The sequence below is a fragment of the Loxodonta africana genome, chromosome 1 (assembly GCF_030014295.1).
Source record: "Loxodonta africana isolate mLoxAfr1 chromosome 1, mLoxAfr1.hap2, whole genome shotgun sequence".
NCBI lineage: Eukaryota > Metazoa > Chordata > Mammalia > Proboscidea > Elephantidae > Loxodonta > Loxodonta africana.
Window position 1 is genome coordinate 211,405,861 of NC_087342.1, and position 24,297 is coordinate 211,430,157.

Sequence of the window (24,297 nt, forward strand, 5' to 3'; positions counted from 1 at the left end):
AAACATCAGAATAACATCTCTAGGTGATATAAACTTTAGGTTTTTTCTTACCTCAAACTGTATGCATTTTTTCACCATGACTAGCAAAAAGATGCCTGTTATCAATGGATGATGCTGACAACTATTGAAGCAGGCTTACTCTACGTCTATTTCAGTGGCACAGCAGTGCCTACAGTTCACTGTCAGCCAGCTACAGGACCTTCTGGGCACCCTGGCCAGATACCCCAAGCTGCCTGTGGGTAGGCATTCCTCAACCCTCTTGGCAGAGTAACAGGAACCACAACAGCCCACAAGGCGGGGGGAAAACCAACGAATAAAATGATAAATATTTGAGATGAAACAGGATGTTGGGGTTGGGGGAGGGAGCAGAACAGCTCACCTACCGAAGCTACTTTGAAACTTTCACAGTGTTCCCTTGTTGTAAAATTGAGAGTAGTAAACAGGTCATTTCCCCAGTGTTTTCCCTTTTATTAGAAATAACTTGCAGAATTACTACTGTACAATACAACATCAACCAGACACTGAACTGAAGACTTTGGGCTATTTAACCATAAGCGCTGTACCCAAGCAAATGCTGTAAATGCCCACTGAGGACACTTTAAATACTGATGTGAAAATTTCCAGATGGTATTTTCAGACCAGAGAACATACTGTCAACATATATGACCTTCCCTTTGAGTGAATGTATATTCGAAATGATCATTTCATTGGTTAAGCCTCTCATCTATGCCACTTGATAACAACAACAGTAATAACTCACAGGCTCATGATCCCTCTCGAGAGAGAAATTCTGAAATAAAACATAGCTCTTCACTTATATAGGGCCTCCAGACACAGCACTTCACTTGCATGAAGTCTCAATAATCAGGGTAAATGACTCAAGTACTTCCCATTTACTCACACACTGATTCTGAGATCTGATTTCAAGGCATAATAAACAAAACAAAAAGATGAAATCACTGCTATGGCAGTACTCTCATGAATTCTTTTTTCTTTTTTTAAGGTATTATCACCAATGATGCCTTCATAGAGTACACAATGATCACCTTTCTTGTCTATTTCACTCCTCCTGCTTTATTGTTGTCTATTCCAGCAAAACAAAGTACAATATACCCAAAACTAAATCACATCTCAACAACAATATGCTACTTTAAATGGACGTCTGAAGATCTCTTCCACTGAAAGTATCCTAACACTTAGTCATTTTGCTCTACACACAAGGAGCGAAAATGGCAGCACCATGATGAGCAATGAGGACTGAGAAGGATGCACAATCTGAGCAAAATGATGCAAGCTCACTCACTTTACATTAAATATCAATGTAAAGCTTCATACAGACATAAAACTCGAACTTTTAGTAGCTTTTAGACTTACAAGCCCAATTCACACTGTGTGAATTTCAGGTAACACATTTGACAAATACCTCCAAATAAAGAAGTAGGAAATTACATGGATGAATTTGAAGACACATGTTCTAGTTTTGTTTTCCACTTCTTTTCCTTCTATTATCCAGTGCCGTCGTTATCCCCAAATATGGCTTATGATTTCCAACTTCCGCACTCTGAAATTGATCAAATATGGAATCAATATGCATTGATTATTACTGATGACTGGAATGCAGAAGTTGGAAGCAAAGGAGAAGGATCAGTAGTGGGAAAATATGGCCTTAGTGATAGAAACGATGCAGGACGTCACCTGATAGAATTTTTTAAGACCAATGACTTATTCATTGCAAACACCTTTCTTCAACAACATCAAAGGTGACTACACATGTGAGCCTCACCAGATGGAATACACAGGAATCAAATCGACTACTTCTGTGGGAAGAGATGATGAGAAGCTGAATATCACCAGTCAGAATAAGGCCAGGGGCCTACTGTGGTAGAGACCATAAATTGTTCATATGCAAACTCAAATTGAAGCTGAAGAAAATTAGAACAAGTCCAGGTGAACCAAAGAAGGACCTTGAGTACATTCCTCCTGAATTTAGAGACGATCTCAAGAACAGATTTGAGATACTGAATACTAATAACGGAAGACTAGACAAGTTGAGGGATGATGTCAAGGACATCGTACATTAAGAAAGCAAAAGGTCAATAAAAAGACAGAAAAAAAAAAAAAAGACCAAAATGGATGTCAGAAGAAACTCTGAAACTTGCTCTTGAACATCAAGCAACTGAAGCAAAAGCAAGAAACGACAAAGTAAAAGGGCTGAACAAAAGATCTCAAAGGACTGCGCGAGAAGACAAAGTTAAGTATTACAATGAAATGTGTAAAGAGCTGGAGAAAGAAAACCAAAAGGGAAGAACACGCTCAGCATTTCTCACGCTGAAAGAACTGAAGAAAAATTCGAGCCTCGTGTTGCAATATATTGAAAAATTCTATGGGCAAAAACTGCCCCATAGGTTTTCCAACACTGTAACCTTTAAGTAAGCTGGCTGCCACATCTTTCTCCTTCAGGGCAGCTGGTGAGTTCAAACCACAGACCTTTCACTTAGCAGTCAAGTGCTTAACCACTGCACCACCTGGGCTCTGTGGGTGAAAGATGTGCCGTTTGCTTCCATAAAGATTTACAACCAAGAAAGCATGTGGGGCAGTTCTACTCTGCCCTATATAGTCACTATAGGTCAGAATGTACTCAAAAGCAACAGATTTGGTTTGGTTTGGTTTTCTATGGGCAAAAAAAACTAATAACACAGGAGGCATCAAAAAAAGATGGAAGGAATACACAGACTCACGATACCAAAAAGAACTGGTCAACGTTCAATCTTTTAGGAGGTACCATATGACCAAGAACTGATGGTACTGAAGGAAGAAGTCTAAGCTGCACTGAAGGCATTGGTGAAAAAGAAGACTCCAGGAATTGAACGCAAAGCTGGAAGCACTGACTTATCTACGCCTAGAAATTTGGAAGACAGCTAGCTACCTGGCCCACCGACTGGAAGAGATCCATATTCATGCACATTCCAAAGAAAGATGATTCCACAGAATGTGGAAAATATCAAACAAAATCATTAATATTACCTGCAAGTAAAATTATGCTGAAGATAATTCAGAAAAGGTTGCAGCAGTACACCAACAGGGAACAGCTAGAAATTCATGCCAGCTTCAGAAGAGGAGCTGGAATGAGGGATATCATCGCTGATGTCTGATGGATCCTGGCTGAAAACAGAGAACACCAGACAGGCGTTTACCTGTATTTCATTGACTATGCAAATGCATTCAACTGGGTGGATAATAACAAATTATGGATAACATTGTGAAGAATGGGAATTCCAGAACACTTAATTGTGCTCATGTGGAACCTGTATATAGACCAAGAGGCTATATACAGGTTTCAACAGAACAAGGGGATACTGCCTGCTTTAAAATTAGGAAAGGTGTGCATCAAGGTTGTATCCTTTCACCATACTTATTCAATCTGTGTAATGAGCAAATAATACAAGAATCTGGACCATATGAAGAACGTGCATCAGGACTGGAGGAAGACTCAATAACAACCTAGGTTATACAGATGACACAATCTTGCTTGTTGAAAGTGACAAGGACTTCAAGCATTTACTACTGAAGATCAAAGACTACAGCCTTCAAAATGGATTACACCTCAACACAAAGAAAACAAAAATCCCCACAACTGGACCAATAAGCTATATCACGTTAAAAAGAGAAAATATCGAAGTTGTTGAGGATTTCATTTTACTTGGATCCACAATCAACACCCATGGAAGCAGCAGTCAAGAAATCAAAAATGTATTGTACTGCACAAATCTGCTGCAAAAGACCTGTAAAGTGTTAAAAAAGTGAAGATATCACCTTGAGGACTAAGGTGTGCCTGACCCAAGCCATGGAATCTTCAATTGCCTTATACGCATGCGAAAGCTGGACAATGAATAAGGAAGACCAAAGTAGAACTGATGCCTTTGAGTTATGGTGTTGGTGAAGAATATTGAATATACCATGTACTGCCAGAAGAAAGAACAAACCTGTCTAAGAAGAAGCGAGGATGGTGATCTCACTTACATTGGACATGTCATCAGAAGGGACCAGTCCCTGGATAAGGACATCATGCTTGGTAAAGTAGGGGAGTCATTGAAAAAGAGAAAGACCCTCAACAAGATGAACTGACATAAAAAAACTGCAAAAATGGGCTCAAACATAGCAACTACTGTGAGGACTGCACAACACCCGTTGTACATAGGGTCGCTGTGAGTCGGAACAACAACAGGATTTATCAATCTCTATTATGAACTTCTCTTTAAAAATCATTTACTGGAAAACTTAGTAATTAACATTTTGAAATCATGCTGGAGTAAAAGCTCACAGTGACACATATACTTTCTTTCAATAATATATTAAATATTTTTTCTGTGAATCTGTTGTTCACGCTCAATGACAGGACATCCAACTTGACAAGGTGAGATAAAGGCTATGAGAAAATACTGCAAGTACAGAATCATTGATGAACACAGTGCTATTTTATTCCAAACACCATCACACACATGCAACTAAAAAAATTCCTTTCAGGGTTGTTAATTGTAATCAAGTCAGCTCCTACTCCTGGTGACCTTATGTATAGCAATGAAACACTCCCTGGTCCTGTACTCAGGTTTAAATCCTAACTCAGTGTGGATATTAGTTCATACCCTCTTTCTGAATGAAAATACGGCAAGTCAATGAAATTCATGATCAAAGAAAGAAATAGCCCTCTCTGGCTCCCTCCTCAAAGGAGAACAAGTCCCACTCAGAAGAACATCTCTACCAATAGAGAAGATATTAAAAATGTAAAGCTACAACCAAGATCATTCTCTAAGAGTGATTTATTACCCATTTGTTTTTACTTTTCAATTCCAGACTTCCCCAACATTCATTCTCAGCCTTTATAACTGCGCCAGTTAAATTTCATTATTATCTATCAGTTAAATAACCATGGGCAACTATGGTTTCCCACCTAGTGACCTGGAATGTCATGAATATGCAGCAAACATGAGTCTTTCCTCTTTATGGTTTATTAAAACTGAGTTATATTTTCTTAATAATAATTTTAATCATTTACCCATTTATTTGATGATATGTCTGATGTAACAATTTATCTTCTAAAACTATTTAAAGAGTTAACAATCTTCCATTAGCTTTTTAGTATTTTTTAGGAACTTTGTCAATTGTTTTAAATTTTGATAATATTCAAGAGAAATGAATCAGAAACAGATAAACCAGATAAGACTAAGTTAAAATTGTTAAACATATAAAATAACAAAACAAATGAACATTAAATCACATTGGGGAATGTTAGAACGAAATATAAGAAGAATAAGCATTTATGGTATATTAAAAATCCATAGAAACTTATTTTTTTTAATCAAGACCGTATGAAGTAAATTAGAAAAAAAAGACAAACCAATTCAGAAGAAGAAATGCAGTTAATAAAGCAAAGTCACTAATTAAAGAAATGCAAACCAAAGCAACCATGCAGTGAAAACTTTTACTTTGGTGTGGTTGTGATAAAAATAGAAAGTGATGTGAAAATACGGACCATGTGTAATAAAAATATTTACACCCTTTGACAGGTAATCGCACAGGAAAAATTGAATATTCAGGAATAAGGGAATTTTAAGAAAACTGTGATCATTAATAGAAATTAGCAAAATGGAAAAGTGTTTATGAAAATATGATCATGTAAATAAAGATTGTATCAATATCACCATCATAACTATTTCAAATGTGTGAATATGAACACACTTTAGAAGAGTATACAGTGAAATGTTACAATACAAGTCAATACACTGTAAAAGGTGATCAAATGGTTCTTTGTCTTTTCTTTATTTGTAATATAGTATTTTTATTGCTTGTGTGATAAATAAGGAGCCCTGGTGGCACAGTGGTTAAGCACTTGGCTGCTAACTGAAACGTCAGTGATTTGCGAGCACCAGCCACCAGCTGCTCCTCGGAAGAAAAGAAGTGAGAGTCAGCTTCCATAAAGAGTACAGCCCAAGAAACCCTATGGGGCAGTTCTAACTTTGTCCTATAGGGTCACTATGAGTCACAATCAACTCAATGGCAACAAGTATGTGATAAGTGAAAAAACTGGACAAAAAGAAATGAATTATAGTAATCTAGTCATACTTTGAACAACGAGTTCAAACAGAAACGATTGTGAGAATGGCTCAGGACTGAGCAGTGTTTCATTCTGTTGTACGTAGGATCACTGTGTGTCAGAACCGACTCAATGGCACCTAACGACAAGAACAGTCAGCCCCAAAATAAAATCTCCTGAAATGCATCAAGCAGTACCTACCATCAAACAACAACTATTCCACAGGAGAGTTCCCCAACTGCCAAATCTCTGTAACCAAAGCAAAACTCACATTTTACACGAAATGAGCTGTGAACAATTCATAGCATATCCATATTCTCTGAGCCATAAATCCACTCCCAGGTTTTTAAAAAGCTTACTATCTAGCATGTCAGGTTGGGGATACTTCGTTTTTACTCTTTTAATTGTTTCACATCCATTATTCCTACAGGAGTTCATAGCACACTACCAAATCACGTTGTTTGAACACAGGCAGTTCTCAACTTACAAACACCTGACAAAAACCAAAAATAAAACCAGCTGCTGCTATCCCTGGGCTGTCGCCTTCTAACACCACCACAAGTCTTGCTGTTACCCCCAGAGAGGCTCAGCTGTTGTGAAAAATCTTAAACTTTTTAGAGAATTTGAAGGGAGAAAAAGTGAAAGAAGTAAAAACAGGACTAGCTAGAGAGACAAAAGCCCGTGCTTACCCTAAGTGAACTGAATAACTATTCTCAGAATGAATGAATGAGTGAATTTTCATTTTCACTCCTGTAATTTGAGCTTCATTACTTTGTCTGTACCTTACTCCAGTAGTCTCATAACACTGATTACAGGCCTCTTTCTTGAGCTCCTGATTCATGGAGTTGGAACTAAAGAAGAGTCAAAACTCAGAAACGAACGTGATCAACAGGCTGTCCACTGAGCAGTTCACAGCAGAGTTGCAGACCAATCCAAAAAAGTCCACCGGCAAAAGTACAAGCAGAGAGCACATGATATAGAGAGAGAGGAGAGAGTGTAGAGTGGTGGAAAAAAGCTGAAAGTTCAAAGTCTGGTGAAGCTTAATAATAAGGATGCAAGTTGAGAGATCAAAGCAATGAAGTCTTGGTGTCAAATGAAAGATGTGAAGATAGTATCAAGGCCAGGGTGGGCCAGGACTGTTCTGGGGCTAAACTTGTGACCCTAGAGAACCAGTTAGATGTATTCTTCCAACTTCACTTTGATGATCCTACAGAAGCAAAGCCACTTTAAACACACCTCAAGTCTAGTAGCTTCTCAATTCGTTTCACCCTATACATTGCTAACTAACTATTAATCTTCTGAAATTCTGAGCAACTCCATTGCTCCAAAATCTTGCTTAGCCCCCCCAAAAAAAAAAAAAAAAAATTTACAGAATGTCAGAGTTATGGAGGTCTTAAAGACCTTTTAGCCCAACAATCCAATATGAGGGATAAAACAACTTCATCCTTTCATTTAAGGCCCATCACAATACGGGCCAGGCTTATAAGAGTTTCTGGGTGGTGCAAACAGTTAAGCATTGGGCTACTAAGCAAAAGGTTGGTGGTTAGAAACCACCCACAGGTGATTCAGAAGAAAGGCCTGGAAATCTGCTTCTAGAAGTTCATGGTCATTGAAAACCCTATGGAGCAGAGTTATGTGCTGAAACATGGAGTCGCCATGAGTAGGAACCAAGTCGACAGCAATGGGTGGTGGTGGTATACTAATTACGATTCCCTGATCATGCCCCTGCACATTTCCTGCCTCCTGCCCTTCACTCATGGCCACTATGCTACATGCCTACAGGATCACCATCTACATCACAGTCTGTGTGAAGGGTGCCCTCAAAAGTTTAACAATACCCAAGTCTTGGATAGCCATGTGGGGTGGCCCTACTTTCACTTGTAATGTTTTCTTCACTGAAAATGACACATCCTGACTCCATTTGTGCTTCAAAAGATGCTGATGGTTCCTCAAGGCCCACATCCTCCATGAAACCGCTCCTGGTTCCCACAACTGGCTGTAGTATTTTCTCTGAACTTTCATTTGGCGAGCCCTCTTTAACGCATATTCTGTCTCTGAGAATAATTACTTAGTTATACACCCATCTTATTATCAGTACTGGATTGCCTACGCCCTAAGAGCAGGGATAACATAGGATTCACCGTTCTTGCTATACAGTTCCTAGCCCAGTGTCAAAGTCAAAACAGGTGCTTAAATAATTGTCAGCTGGGACTTTTGATTGGAAAGGAAATAGAGATAATTCAGGGACCAAAAAAGACTGAGGGAGTAGTTTGGACTGGAATAGAATATAGCTATCAGAGATTCTATCAGAGATTCAGGGTTAAATGTTGACAGCTTTGTGCTTCAGGTCCACCAAAGGGAAGGGAGGAGGGGGTGCGGAGTGATTGGATGTCAATATCAAAGACACATTTTTCCTTATTTCAAAATGTTGTCTAAGACCAAAAATGTACCCATGAAAAAAAGAAGCCTTCCTCTTTACCTCTTCCTCCCTCCTGTAAGACAAGATCCCCTGAAGAAATTAATTACAAGTTCCTCAACAAATTAAAAATAAACTTTTAGAACAAAGCACAATTCAACCTGTTTTATACAATATCAAAAATAAGTTTTCTTTTTGAGTTAACCAAGTCTACTAAAAAGCAAACTTCAAAGAACACAAATCTGTAATGCACGGAGAGCAGGAATACCATTTTAGAGACATCTAAATAGTTTCCTCTAATATCTAGAGCTCACCTGTCTTCCTATCGCATAATATGCCTTTTCTTAATTAGTATGCATGTCAAAATATCTATTTTTCATAGATGTATCATGCCCCAAGATGTATCATTAACCATGATGATCTGTTAAAGGATGACTAACCATATAAAACATGAACTAGGCATTAGGACAGAAAGAGGCACCTTGAAATTGATATCCACAGATTTCTGTCTTAGCGTATCTATCTACTGAATACCTTTGAAGACTTTAAATATGCTGTGCATTAGTATAGTGTATATTGATTACTCAAAGCATTTTAGTATATGACTATATATATATGTGCATTTATAATCTGAAAAATCAATCCCATACATTTTAAGACAATCTAAATATAAACAAGGAAGGGGAGACGACAACAATATTGAAGAGTAACAAAGAGTAGGCTGAATTATTGGGGAATGAACTACATACTAAGAATATAAGACAAGCCTTCACATACCAAACATTTGAAGTGTGTATATGTGTGTGTACATATATGTGTATGTATATGCGTATATATATACAGAGCCCTGGTTGAACATAGGTTAAGCACTGGGCTGCTAACTGAAAGGTTGGTGGATCAAACCCACCCAGTGGTTCCACTAGAAAAAGGCCTGGCGATCTGCGTATGTAAAGATGACAGCCAAGAAAACCCTATGGGGCAGTTCTACTCTGTCACAGGGGGCCTCTAAGAGTCACAGCACCCAACAACAAATATGTATATGTGTGTACATATGTATATGAACATATGTGTGTGTGTGTGTGTGTGTGTGTGTGTATTCAAAGTATAAAAAGTACTTACCGCTCTTCTTAATCAAAATTTTTTTTTTCAGGGTTATCATCATGAACAGAGATTACCATAACAATTCTATCTTTTTATTTACATCTATTTCCTAAAAAAATTTCTTAGGAAGCCTCTCCTGTGAGACAAGCACTACACTGAGCCCTGGAGAGACAGTGTCAGGTAGACAAGCATGGTCTCAGCCCTGCTGGCAGTTAGGCTCTAAGGAGAATGATCAGCAAATAGCTACTACAGAGTGGAGTCATTCAGTAACACCTTCTGAAGAGACTGGAACGCACGCATTTGCTTACTCCCTCACTCTGCAGTGCCCCCATTGGCCTACAGCTTGCTCTGCCTTTTGAAGATCTTGCTTCTGATTTTACAGTTCCTCTATTTCCTCCCGCACTTTCAGACTGTCAGCTATTACTTTTGCAATCAATGTGACACCCTTTACCATGAGTGACATTCATTGTCCATCTCATGGACGGTTTCAAATCTTCTCTACAGAAGATCAGATAATCAAGCCTGTTAAAATCGAGCCTAAAATAAGAACAAATAAGCTCTGAGTGAAGGTGTAATAAATGCTTTATATCATTGTGGTTTAATAAAGTTATTCATGCATTATCCATTTCTTCTTTCTGATATATGTCAGTTATCCCACTGACCCAGGAAGGCATTTGAGAAGACCATTTAAACAAACGTTTTACCCATAAAATTCCCCCACCAACTCTTTCATTTGCTCATAAAACAAAAACAAAAAGCCCCTCCTCTTCTACTGGAAGCAACAACCCTGCTCGCAGAGAACTCTTCTTTAATCGGAGTCCTCAGAACTGAACCAGTGCCCAGTAGAACTGGTATGGCAATATGTACACAAGTGTTTCTCAAAGAGTGCTTCTCAGACCACCTGCAACAGAATTACCTCATTTGTTCTCAAAATTCAGGTTTCTCGGGCCCCATCTCAGACCAAGTGAATCATATTTATAGAGTCCGTGAACCCTGGGAGACTGAGGTACACGCTAAAGCCTGAAAGCACTGGGCTAAATAATCAAATTATGCTTATTGAAGATGTCAGTCTGAGCCTCTGAGACTCAAGTCCTCGATTTTATTATTGGTCTGCAACATTTACTGAGTGCCACTCTCTGCAAAGCACTGGATAAAACAAAGTTTAAAAATGTTTAAGAAGAAAGCTTAAAGGCCACCTCTGCCAGGGAGCTTCCATTCTAATCAGGAAGATAAAAGCACAGACATATGAAAAAGCCTAAAAAATAAATACAAGCAGCATTTAGAGGGAGGGGATGAGTAATGTGTTGTTGTTGTCAGTTGATGTCGAGTGGATTGTGACTCATGGTAACCCCATGTAGACACAGTAGAACTGCTTCATAGGATTTTCAAGAAACAGATTGCCAGGCCTTACTTTCGAGGTGCCTCTGGGTGAGTTTAAACTGGCAACCTTTCAGTTAGTAGTCTAATGTCTAACAGTTGCTATTGTTGTGTGCTGTCAAGTGACTCCCAATTCACAGTGACACTACAGGGCAAGGTAGAACTGCCCCATAGGGTTTCCTAGGCTCTAAATCTTTACGGGAGATCTTCAGGTCTTTTCTCTCGAAGTGCAACTGCTGGGTTCAAACCACTGACCTTTCAATTAGCAGCCAAGCATTTAAACATTGCATCACCAGAGCTCCTGGTAAACCACAGTGAGTATATAAATACTGAGAGGGCCAGAGTCAAGGACTGAGCTGCATCTAGTTAGGACTCATAAAGGAAGATTCTCAAAACAAGTTTTGGTTAAGATTTAAAAGGGGAGAGTTTCAAGTGTGGGTCTCTGAACAGGTTTGCGGATTGCTGAAGGGCATGTGAGATCAAGCAGAATATTGCGTTACCATATCTCTGGGTACCGCAGTCAACCCAGAGAGAAGGAGAAATGCTCTGGTACAGGATTAGAAAAAGCTGAGATCTTGGTTTGGAAAACTCTCCCTGGGAAGAATCTTTTACAAATATGTATTATCTTCTGAGGTTGACAGAGAAGGTATCGTTATCCCCAGTTTATAGGCAAGGAAACAAAGGATCATCCGAGACTATTTTGCAGCATTCTTATTGGCAGAGCAGGTTCTTTCTTTCCATCAGGGACTCTTCTGTGTCCTGCCTGACATTGCCCCCGGTAAAAGAATTATTAATTCATTCATGATAATAGTACCTGTCCTTCCAAACAGCAAGTCATTCAAAGAACATATTTCTCTCTCCCTTTACTTCAAAAGCCAGAGAGTGGAGGGGCAGGGGGTGGGGAGGGACGTGCGTACTTGTGAGTGTGCACATTCACATACATAGGAGCGAGTGTGTGGAAGGGGTGTCACTGAGTAATTTAACTGCTCATTATTTCCTAATTAATGATTGTTGCGTTTTTATATTCCCTTCAGGGCTAGCACTTATAGCAAATTACATTAAAAAGTAAAAGTCAATCGAAGTCTCTTTGATCTACGATAAAAATCATTATCCAAAATTGCCACACTGAACTATTGATACTTATACATCCACTGGCTGTCCTGCCTAATACAGCATCCAGGAGCCACATGTGGCTGTGTAAATTAAATTCAAATTAATTAAAACCCAATAAAATTAGAAATTTTAATTCCTCAGCTACACTAGCCACATGACAAGTGCTTCATAGCCACATCTGGTTAGTGGCTACCAGAGTAGCCAGCACAGATACAGAACATTTCCATCATCACTGAGGTCAACTTTATAACGCTGCCCTGGAGTAACAGTCTTTCTGAAACACAGCTACACATCTTAATATGTACAAGTGATATTTACACCTAGTTCTAGATACACGCTAGCAATACTGATCATTACCCGTTCCCAAGCCCCTCTGGTAGAAACTCATGTCTTTCTCCTCAGAAATCCCTAATCCCTCTAGCACATCACACCTCTCTTCTCAAGTTTGTTTTTATCTGGTTTGATAGTTATGTGCATATTCAACTCCCTGCTGTTAGCTCCTCAAGGCTAGCAGGTCAGATTTATTTGCGCATCCCCTCACCACCTGACCCAGGAAGAGTTCCATAAATACAGGGTATATTCATAATTGGGGGCAGTGATCTTTCAGTAGTAGAATTCTCGCCTTCCATGCAGGAGACTCAGGTTCAATTCCTGGCCAATGCACCTCATGCACTGCCATCACCCATCCGTCAGGTGAGGCTTGCGTGTTACTATGATGCTGAACAGTTTTCAGCAAGGCCTCCAAACTAAGATCGACTAGGAAGAAAGGCCTGGAGATCTACTTCTGAAAACCACCCAGTGAAAACCCCATGGATCACAAAGGGTCAGGATGCCATGAGTGCGGGGCCAACTCGATGACAGGTAACAACAACTTATTCTTAATTAAAAGATTACAAGGTAGAACATACTACTAATAGAAATGTTGTTGTTAGTTGCCATCTAGTCCGTTCCAACTCATGGCGACCCCACGCGTGCAGAGTAGAATTGCTCCATTGGTTTCTCAAGGCTGTGACCTTTGAAAAGCAGGTCACCAGGCCTGTCTTCCAGAGTGCCTCTGGGTGAGTTCAAACTGTCAGCCCTTCACCTAGTAGTCAAGAGCTAAAGCATTTGCACCACCCAGGGACTCGTAAGGAAATAAAAATGTACACATAAAAGGAAATAAGAAGGGTTTCCAAAGCACGGTAAGGTTTTGTGATCATTCCTAAGGGGCAAATGCCTGGGTGGAAATATTGCCGGTGCTGCAGGTTGAGAAGGAGAAAAATCAAATTATTTTTTTCAGAAGTGGGACCAAAAATGTACTCAGCTAGCACACTATCATCAGCCAGCCTACAGAGGCTGGACCTTTACCCCTGTGCAGAGGAACTAAACCAGGACTCACGGTGACCTAAGGGAACTCAACTGCTCAGCATAGAACAAGCTTTTCTAAGAGTTTATATCAACTCGGTTCTTCCTCATGCAGCTACATCATCCTGAAAAACTCAAGTCTTGGGATCCCAATGAGAACTTTGACTTTTACTCTGAGAGCTACTCCTGGTTCACTAAAAAAAGTAAATTCCCTTCATATTATCACTGGGATAGATCCAAAGTATTTGAAATATGAAAGATATTTAATTAAAAAAAAACACATCTGATTGAAAATGGGAAAAACCACACATCCATGGAAGAGCCCGTGGATGGCTCTACAAAGAAGAAAAACGTAAAAGTGGAGAAGTTACTATATGTGCACAGCTTAATGTTGTATTTAGTCAACTTTAATGCAGTCTCCCATACTTGACTAAGCTTCTGGACACTTTCCCACAAGCCCTGGAAGCTAGAGATACCTTCAGGGCCACCTCAGAACACAGAAAAGGTAATTTCACAGGAAATGAAACCAAGCAAAACAGCGAGAACACAACTGATGGCAATCGGGAGATTCATGATAAAGATGAGGGGGTGCTGAGTGTGGCATCTGGAGGAAATGAAACTTAGAACAGGGCTCACGGTGTATCATTTTCCACAGAAGAGTCACCACTCTTGCCCTAGCCTCACCATCTCCCCTATCTCTTTGCTGATCATGATGACCTGTCTTCATCGTTAACACACCTGGTAAACCAAAAGCGGCAAAAGACAGTGAAAGCCCTTAATCATCCAAATCACCCAGCAGCAAGTTTCACCTCTACACACACCTTTCCCACTGCAATGAACTCCCAAAACTTGGTCTGACTAGGAGCCTGACACACTCTCAGGCTCTGAGTAAACGCAAGAAGGCATTTGAGATGTACTCAGATTTTGCAGCCAAGGTACAGGCAGTGGGGTGTGATGGTTAAGACCTCGTCCCTGGCGTCAGCCTGCTGGGTTAGAACCTGGGCTCTGTTTTATATCAGTGTGTAACTTTGGGCAAGCTATTTCACTTCCTGGTGCCTCTATTTCCTCATCTGAAAAACTACAGTTATCATATGCCACTATAAAATACCTGCCAATTCTAAGGCATCTTTTTTTCATATTTTAACATTTCTGAAATAAGAATGTGTCCTACTATCATTGGGATCTTTCAACTAATTGGAAGCTCTATTTTCCTTCCTTAGAGATATATCAAATGCTTCGGAGTCTATATGTTAGTGTCCACCTCATATAGTTTGGGCAAAGATTAAATTAGTTTACTTAGGTATTTAAAATAGTGCTTGGCCTTGAATCAGCTGCTCAGTTTTTGTTAGTTACTATTATTAAATTTATGACTCTGAAAATGGAAGCCATCCTAAGAGAAAATCCTCATATTTTTACCCATAAAATGTACAATAACAGAGGCGGAGCCAAAATGGTGGAGTAGTCAGATACTTCCTGTGGTCCCCCTTACAACAAAGACTGAAAAAAACAAATGAACCAATCATATATGACAATCTAGGATCCCTAAACATCAAAAACAAAGTTGAGGTGGACTTAGTGGCAGAGGGAGGGAGAGACAGTTCAGAAGCAGTGAGGATACGCCAGGCCTGACCTGGTTGGCACCATGCACCTGGATCAGCCTGCTCTTACGGGCTGAGGCCAGCAGTAGCACTCAGGACTTGTTTTCCACACCTGGAGAAACCAAGCAGCAGACAGTCTGCTCATGCGTCCAGAACCAGTAATAAGCGGTGCTGAATCTACAAAAGTTGAGTGTAATACCTTCTGGGATAAAAGAAAAAAAAAAAGAACTTCCTCCCTCTGGGAAGTATCTCTCCCATTTACCCACCCTCTCCCCGTTCTGTTCCTGTCTGTTCCAGCTTCAGTGATTGCCTCACCCCACCGGGGCAAAAAGTGGGACCCATCACAGGCTCAGGCCATTCTCCTGGCTATGGAGAGATAACAAAATAAAAAACAGGAAAAAGTAATCTGCCAGCTCCCCTAAGCCAGGAACTCAGGGCAGGCACAGCCCCTTTGCCTAGGCACAGGTATAAGGGGTCCACAGACTTTGAATGCCTTGCACTCCTTCCTAGACCCAAGTGGGCTGATTTCAACACGGTAGGCCCTCAGAAGCACTGTACAACAGGGTATATATACTTGAAGCCTATTTTTACCTGCAACGGCTAATGGGGAGTGGCGGATTCCATACATTTGAAACTTCCCTGCCCATTATGCAGGGTCCTCATCGACTCACATCAGGGGCCTGAGGACTGGTGGCTCCACCGACTCCACCTAGCCACTCCCAACAGGGGCCAGAGAAAAAGTGGTGCCTCCAGTCCCTACAACCAACAGCATTGGGTGCCCGAAGTCTGGCTGCAAAACCAACCCACCTATGCTCTCTATGGACCAGGGACACGCTTTCCACACAAGCACTCAGAGGCAGTCATCAGCCCCTTACCTTGCTCAGCACATAACCCCCTACTGCAGCCAGATACCTGTGCTACTCCAGTCACCCCTACATAGCCATGCCCGTCTAGAGCTATAAATGAGAGCCTGCACCACACTCTCGGTGACTGACAACCTGGACATCTGAGGTGAATCCACACAAGAAAAGTAAACGAACTCCTGGGTTCACATATCTAGTAACAGCTCTAACCACCTGGTGACAGGACTTGAGAGCTTCAAATACACTAATAAGCAAAGTACCTCACACAACCAGCCTATCTGGGCATATCAAAACAAAACAAGAAGCTCGGACACAGTAAACAAACATAAAAATAAAAATGAATATAATAACATTGATGGCTCAGAGACAACAGTCAATATCAAAACCCATAAAGAGGTAGACCATGATGGCTTCAGCAAGTGACCAAGACAAAGAACAATGAAACCTCCCAGAGGAAGAGGAAGAGAAAGTCTTGGAATTACCAGAGGTAGCATTCAAAAGATGAACACACAGAGCTTTTTAAGAGATCAGGAAGGAGATTAAGCAAAATGGTGACCAAGCCAAGGAACACACAGACAAAGCAACAGAGGAACATAAAATGGTTATACAAGAGCATAATTTAACAGGCTGCAAGAATCCATAGACAGCAAACAGAAATCTAAAAGATTAACAATAAAATTTCAGAATTAAACAACTCAATAGAAAGTCATAGGAGCAGAACTGAGGCAATGGAAGTCAGAATTCGTGAGACTGAAGATAAAGCACTCAACACCAATTTATTTAAGGAAAAATCAGATAAAAGAATTTTTAAAGAATGAAGAAACCTTAAGAATTATGTGGTACTCTATCAAGAGGAATAACCTATGACTGATTGGAGTACCAGAAGAGGGGGGATAATGGAAAATATAGAGAGAATTGCTGAAGATTTGTTGGCAGAAAACTTCCCTGATATCATGAAAGATGAGAAAATACCTATTCAAGAAGCTCATCAAAACCCACACAGGAAGTCAATGGGCAAAATAATTCTATTATGAAAACACTCTGCATCCCACTTTGAATTGTGGCGCCTGGGGTCCTAAATGCCAACAAGCGGCCATCTAAGATACATCAATTGGTCTCAACCCACCTGGAGCAAAGGCAAAGGAAGAACACCAAGGTCACACGACAACTAAGAACCCAAGAAACAGAAAGGGCCACATGAACCAGAGACCTACCTTATCCTGAGACCAGAAGAACTAGTTGGTGCCTGGCCACAATCGATGTCTCCCCTGTCAGGGAGCACAACAGACAACTCCTGAGGGAGCAGGAGACCAATGGGATACAGACCCCAAATTCTCATGAAAAGACCATACCTAATGGTATGATTGCGACTAGAGGAATCCCAGAGACAATGCTCCCCAGAACTTCTGATGGCACAGGACAGGAACCATCGCCGAAGACAAATCATCAGGCATGAAAAGGACTGGTCAGTGGGGGGGAGACAGATGCTGATGAAGAGTGAGCTAACTAAATCAGGTGGACACTGGAGAGTGTGTTGGCAACTCTTGACTGGAGGGGGGATGGGAAGATAGAGAGAGAGGAAAGATGGCAAAATTGGCACGAAACGAGAGACTGTAAGGGCTGACTCAATAGGGGGAGAGCAAGTGGGAGAAGGGAGTAAGATGTATGTAAACCTACATGTGACAGACTAATTGGAATGGTAAATGTTCACTTGAAGCTTAATAAAAATTAAAAAAAAAAAAAAAAACCCACACAGGGTAGATCCCAAAAGAAAGTCACTAAGACACACTGTTATCAAACTTGCCAAAACCAAAGATAGAGAATTTTAAGAGCAGCTAGGGATAAACGAAAAGTCACCTACAAAGGAGAGTCAATAAGACTAAGCTCCAATTACCCAGCAGCAACCATGCAGGCAAGAAGGCAATGGGATGACATGTATTAAGCCCTAAAGGAAAAAAACTGCCAGCCAAGAATTGTATATCCAGCAAAATGTCTCTCAAATATCATGGCAGAATTAGGGCATTTCCAGGTAAACAGAAGTTAAGGGAATTTGTAAAAACCAAACCAAAATTACAAGAAATACTAAAGGGAGATCTCTGGTTAGAAAATCAATAACATCAGTTAACAACCCAAGACTAGAACACGGGACAGAACAACCAGACGTCAATCCAACAAGGAAGTTGCAAAAATAAATCAAAGCTAAAACACTGAAAATAGGGAAACAGACATCAATGTGTAAAAGACGACAACATTAAAACAAAAAAGAGAGACTAAATAATGTAGCCATAGAACTTTCATATGGAGAGGAAATCAAGTAGACATGAAGAAATAAAAGATTGGTTTAAACTTAGAAGAATAGAGGTAAATATTAAAGTAACAAAAAGGAAACTAACAATCTTACATATCAAAATAAAAAACAAGAAAAAATAAAGACTCAGCAAATACAAACTCAACAACAATGAAAAATAAGAAAAAACATACATATAAAGAAAAATGGCTCAGCACTGAAAATTAAGCAGAACAAAGAAACTGTCAACAATACAAAAAAAATATGAAAATGACAGGACTAAATTCATGCCTATCAAAAATTATGCTGAATATAAATGGAATATATGCACCAATAAAGAGACAGACAGTGGCAGAATGGATTAAAAAAACACATCTGTCTATAGGCCGCCTACAAGAGACACACCTTAGACTTAAAGACACAAAAATTCAAAGGATGGAAAAAATTATATCAAGCAAACAACAATCAAAAAAGAGCAGGAGCAGTGATACTAATCTCTGACAAAATAGACTGTAACGCAAAATCTATGACAAAGGTTAAGAAGGACACTATACAATGATTAAAGGGTTAATAAACCAGGAGGACATAACCATAATAAATATTTACACACCCAACGACAGGGCTCCAAAATACATAAAACAAACTCTCACAGGATTGAAAAGAAGAAATAGACAGCTCCACAATAATAGCAGGAGACTTCAACACACCACTTTCGGTGAAGGACAGAACATTCCAAAAGAAGCTCAATAAAGACAAAGAAGATCTAAATGCCACGATCAACCAACTTGATCTCATAGACTTATACAGAACACTCTACCGAACAGCAGCCAAGTATACTTTCTTTTAAAATGCATGTGGAACATTCTCCAGAATACATCACATTTTAAGCCACAAAGCAAGCCTTAACAGAATCCAAAACATCAAAATATTACAAAGTATCTTTTCTGACCATAAAGCCATAAAAGCAGAAATCAATAACAGAAAAAGAAAAGAAAAAAATCAAATACATGGAAACTGAACACCTTGCTCAAAAACAACTGGGTTATAGAAGAAATCAAGGATGGAATGAAGAAATTCACAGAATCAAATAAGAATGAAAACACATCCTACCAGAACCTTTGGGACACGGCAAAAATAGTGCTCAGAGGTCAATTTATGGCAATAAATGCATACACGCAAAAAGAAGAAAGGGCCAAAAATCAAAACATTAACCCTACAACTCGGGCAAATAGAAAGAGAGCAGCAAAACAAGCCCATGGGCAACAGAAGAAAGGAAATAATAAAAATTAAAGCAGAATTAAATGAAATAGAGAATAGAAGAACAATTGGAACAGTTAACAAGTCCAACAGCTGGCTCTTTGAAAAGATCAACAAAATCAATGAACTATTGGCCAAACTGAAAAAAGAAAAACAGGAGAGGAAGCAACAGCCTGAATAAAAAATGAGATGGGTAATATCACAACAGACCAAACTGAAATTAAAAGAATCTTAACAGAATATTATGAAAAACTGCACTCCAACAAATATGAAAAACTGGAGGAAATGGACATATTTCTAGAAACACACTACCTACCTCAACTAACACAAACAGAGGTAGAACAACTAAATAAACCTATAACAAAAGAAGAGATTGAAAAGGTAATTTAAAAACTCCCAACAACAACAAAAAAAAACGCCCTGGCCCTGACAGCTTCACAGAAGAATTCTACCAAACTTTCAGAGAAGAGTTAACACCACTACTACTAAAGGTATTTCAGGGCATAGAAAAGGATGGCATACTCCCAAACTCATTCTATGAAGCCAGCATACCCCTGATACCAAAACCAGGTGAATACACCACAAAAAAAGGAAAATAAAATTACAGACCAATATCCCTCATGAACATAGATGCAAAAATCCTCAACAAAATTCTAGCCAATACAATTCAACAACATACCAAAAAAAATAATTCACCATGACCAGGTGGGATTCATACCAAGTATGCAGGGATTGTTCAATATTAGAAAAACAATCAATGTAATCCATTACATAAATAAAACAAAAGATATGAACCACATGATCTTATCAATTGATGCAGAAAAGGCATTTGACAAAGTCTAACACTCTTGCATGATAAAAACTCTCGGCAAAACACGAATAGAAGGGAAATTCGTCAACATAATAAAGGGCACTTACACAAAGCCAGCATCCAACATCATCCTAAATGGAGAGAGTCTGAAAACATTCTCCCTGAGAACAGGGACCAGAAAAAGATGCCCTTTATCACCACTCTTGCTCAACATTGTGCTGGAGGTCCCACCCAGAGCAATTATACCACAAAAAGAAATAAAGGGCATCCAAATTGATAAACAAGAAGTAAAAGTATCCCTATTTGCAGATGATATGATCTTATACAGAGAAAAGCCCAAAGAACCTACAAGAAAACAGCTGGAACTAATAGAAGATTTCAGCAATGTATCAGGATACAAGATATACACACAAAAATCAGTTGGATTCCTCTACACCAACAAAAAGAACTTCCAAGAGGAAATCGCCAAATCAATACTGTTTACAATAGCCCCCAAGAAGATAAAATACTTAGGAATAATCTAACCAGAGACATAAAAGACCTATACAAAGAAAACTACAAGACACTACCACAAGAAACTAAAAGAGATCTACCTAAGTGGAAAAACATACTTTGCTCATAGACAGAAGACTCAACACTGTGAAAATATCAATTCTTCCTGAAGCAATCTACAGCTACGATCTAATCCGGATCCAAATTCCAATGACATTTTTTAATGAGATGGAGAAACAAATCATCAATTTCATATAGAAAGGGAAGGAGCCTGGAATAAGTAAAGCATTATTGAAGAAGAAGAACGAAGCAGGAAGCCTCACACTACCCGATTTTAGAACCTATTATACAGCCGCAGTAGTCAAAACAGCCTGGTGCTGGTACAACAAGAGATACATAGACCAATGGAACAGAACTGAGAATCCAGACATCAATTCATTCACCTATGAGCAGCTGGTATTTCACAAAGGGCCAAAGTCCATTAAATGGGGAAAAAACAGTCCCTTTAACAAATGGTGCTGGCATAACTGTATATCCCTCTGCAAAAAATGAAACAAGACCCATACCTCACACCATGTACAAAAACTAACTCAAAATGGATCAAAGACTTAAATATAAAATCTAAAACCATAAAGATCATGGATGAAAAAATAAGGACAATGCTAGGAGCCCTAATACATGGCATAAACAGAATACGGAACATAACTAACAATGCACAAACACTAGAAGAGAAACTAGAAAACTGGGAGCTCCTAAAAACCAGTTATGCTCATCACAAGACTTCACCAAAAGAGTAAGAAGACAACACACAGACAGGGAAAAGATGTTTAGCTATGACATATCTGATCAGTGTCTAACCGTAAGATCTACAAGATACTGCAAAACCTCTACAAGATACTGCAAAACCTCAAGAACAACAACAAAAATAACCCAATTAAAAAGTAGGCAAAGGATATGAACAGGCACTACATCAAAGAAGAGATTTAGGCAGCTAACAGATACATGAGGAAACACTCACGATCATTAGCCATTAGAGAAATGCAAATCAGAACTACAACAAGATGCCATATCATCCCAATAAGGCTAGCATTAATCCAAAACACACAAAATAATAAATGTTGGAGAGATCACGCGGAGACTGGAACACTTATACACTGCTAGTGGGGATGTAAAATGGTACAACCACTTTGGAAATCGATTTGGCGCTTCCTTAAAAAGCTAGCAATAGAAATACCATACAAGTTAGCAATCCCGCTCCTTGGAATATATCCCAGAGTAATAAGACCTGTCACATGAATAGATATATGCACACCCATGTTCATTGCAGCACTGATCACAACAGCAAAAAGATGGAAACAAACTAGGTACTCTCAACAGACAAATGGATAACCAAATTATAGTGTATTCACACAATGGAATACTAAGCAAAGATAAAGAACAATGATGAATCTGCGAAACATCCCACAACATGAATGAGGCTGGAAGGCATTATGCTGAGTGAAATTGGTCAGTGGCAAAAGGACAAATATTGTGAGATCACTATTATAAAAACTCAAAAAAGGTTTATACACAGAAGAAAACATTTTTTGATGGTTTCCAGGATGGGAAGGGAGGGAGAGGAAAATTTACTAACTAGATAAAAAAAAATAGTAGACAAGAATTACCTCAGGTAAAGGGAAGGACAACACACAATACAGGGTAAGTCTACACACCTGGACTAAACCAAAAGCTAAGAAGATTCCTGAACACAACCAACCACTTTCAGGGACTGAGTAGCAGGGGCAAGGATCTGGAGACCATGGTTTCAGATGACATCTAGGTCAAATGGCATAACAAAGTTTATTAAGAAAATGTTCTGCATCCTACTTTGGTGAGTGGCGTCTGGGGTCTTAAAAGCTTGTGAGTGGCCATCTAAGATGCATCAATTGGTCCCAACCCACCTGGAGCAAAGCAGAATGAAGAACATAAGGAAAATATTAGCCTAAGAGACAAAAGGGCCACATGAACCAGAGACTTCATCAGCCTGAGACCAGAAGAACTAGATGGTGCCCTGCTACCACCAATGACTGCCCTGACAGGGAACACAACAGAGAGTCCCTGATAGAGCAGGAGAAAAATGGGGTGTAGAACTCAAATTCATATGACAAGACCAGACTTAACGGTCTGACTGAGACTGGAGGAACCCCAGGAACCACGGCCCCCGGACTCTCTTTTAACTCAGAACTAAAACCATTCCCGAAGCCAACTCTTGAGACAAAGATCAGACTGGACTGTAAAACAAAATAATACTTGTAAAGAGTGTGCTTCTTGGTTCAAGTAGATACACGAGACTAAATGGGCAGCTCCTGTCCAGAGGCGGGATGAGAAGGCAGAAAGGGATAGGAGCTGGCTGAATGGAGACGGGAAACCTGGGGTGGAAAGGGGGAGTGTGCTGTCACATTACAGAAGCTGCAAGTAGGGTTATATAATAATATGTGTATAAACTTTTGTATGAGAAATTAAGCTGTAAACTTTCACCCAAAGCACAATAAATGTGCATTAAAATGATGGTTGATGTAAAAGTATTGGAGGTGGGTATGTTTTTTAAACAACTAATCAAAATTTGATGTATCCCCAGCCTTTGGCAATGTGTCTGACACATAGTAGGTTCTGAATAAATATTTGTTGTCTAAATCAGTTGAACCTATGTATGGCCCTGCCCCATTCATGCCAAGAAAAACCCCATAACACACAAAAACATCTAATATCTCCTTCCATATATATGGGAACCAATAGGAATGTTGCTCTCGTACTAAATTTCATATGGCAAATTTCTACTTTTAAAGGCTGAGAACACTTATCTAGATCAAGACTTTATGCAGGTTTTCTTCTCCCATCATGCCCTCTCCATCTCAACCTTCCACAAATTTAAATCCTGAATCCCGTCTGCAAGGTCCATTTCAAATTTCATCTCCTCTAAGAAATTTTTTTTCCCAATCTTTCCTTCCCCACTAAGCCTTCTTACTATTGCTATCTTTCACATTCATCTCAACACCCATAAACACTTTATTTGGACATCTTTGGACCAAAAAATACTGTCTACCTTATATTAAAATGTGACATAAGACGGTTTGGAGGTATTTAGCATCATGGTTTCATGGGACATCTCAGTTAATTGGCCTAACAATGTGTATAGTGCTTCTGTTCTACCTCCTAGTTCATTGGGTAGTGCCTGGGGTCTTAAAACTTTCAAGCGGCCATCAAGGCACAACAATTGGTCTCTATTCACCTAGAGCAACAGAAAAAGGAGAGTCAAGAATAGGAGGAGGATACAGAATGTGTGGCTAATTGCCTCTATGAACAACTGCCTCCTTTGCCATGAGGTCAGAAGAACTGGATAGTACCTGGCTACCATTACTGAACATTTCGATCAAAGAGTCTATAGAAGAATCTTCATCAAAAGGGGGAAAATGTAAAACAGAATTTAAAATCCTCATGGAATCCAGACTTCTGGAGCCATGGAGGTCGGATGAACCCCTGAAACAACTGCCCTGAGATAATCTTTAAA

General features: G+C 39.5%; 2 protein-coding genes across 3 annotated transcripts in view; both read right to left on the bottom strand.

The window, feature by feature from the left end:
• The window catches only part of HIVEP2 (HIVEP zinc finger 2), a 237,244-nt gene that overhangs the window by 181,651 nt on the left and 31,296 nt on the right, over nt 1-24,297 (bottom strand). The gene's annotated exons all lie outside the window — the stretch shown is intronic.
• Nucleotides 1-24,297, bottom strand: part of LOC135232453 (uncharacterized) — a 70,435-nt gene that overhangs the window by 14,328 nt on the left and 31,810 nt on the right. The window lies entirely within an intron of this gene.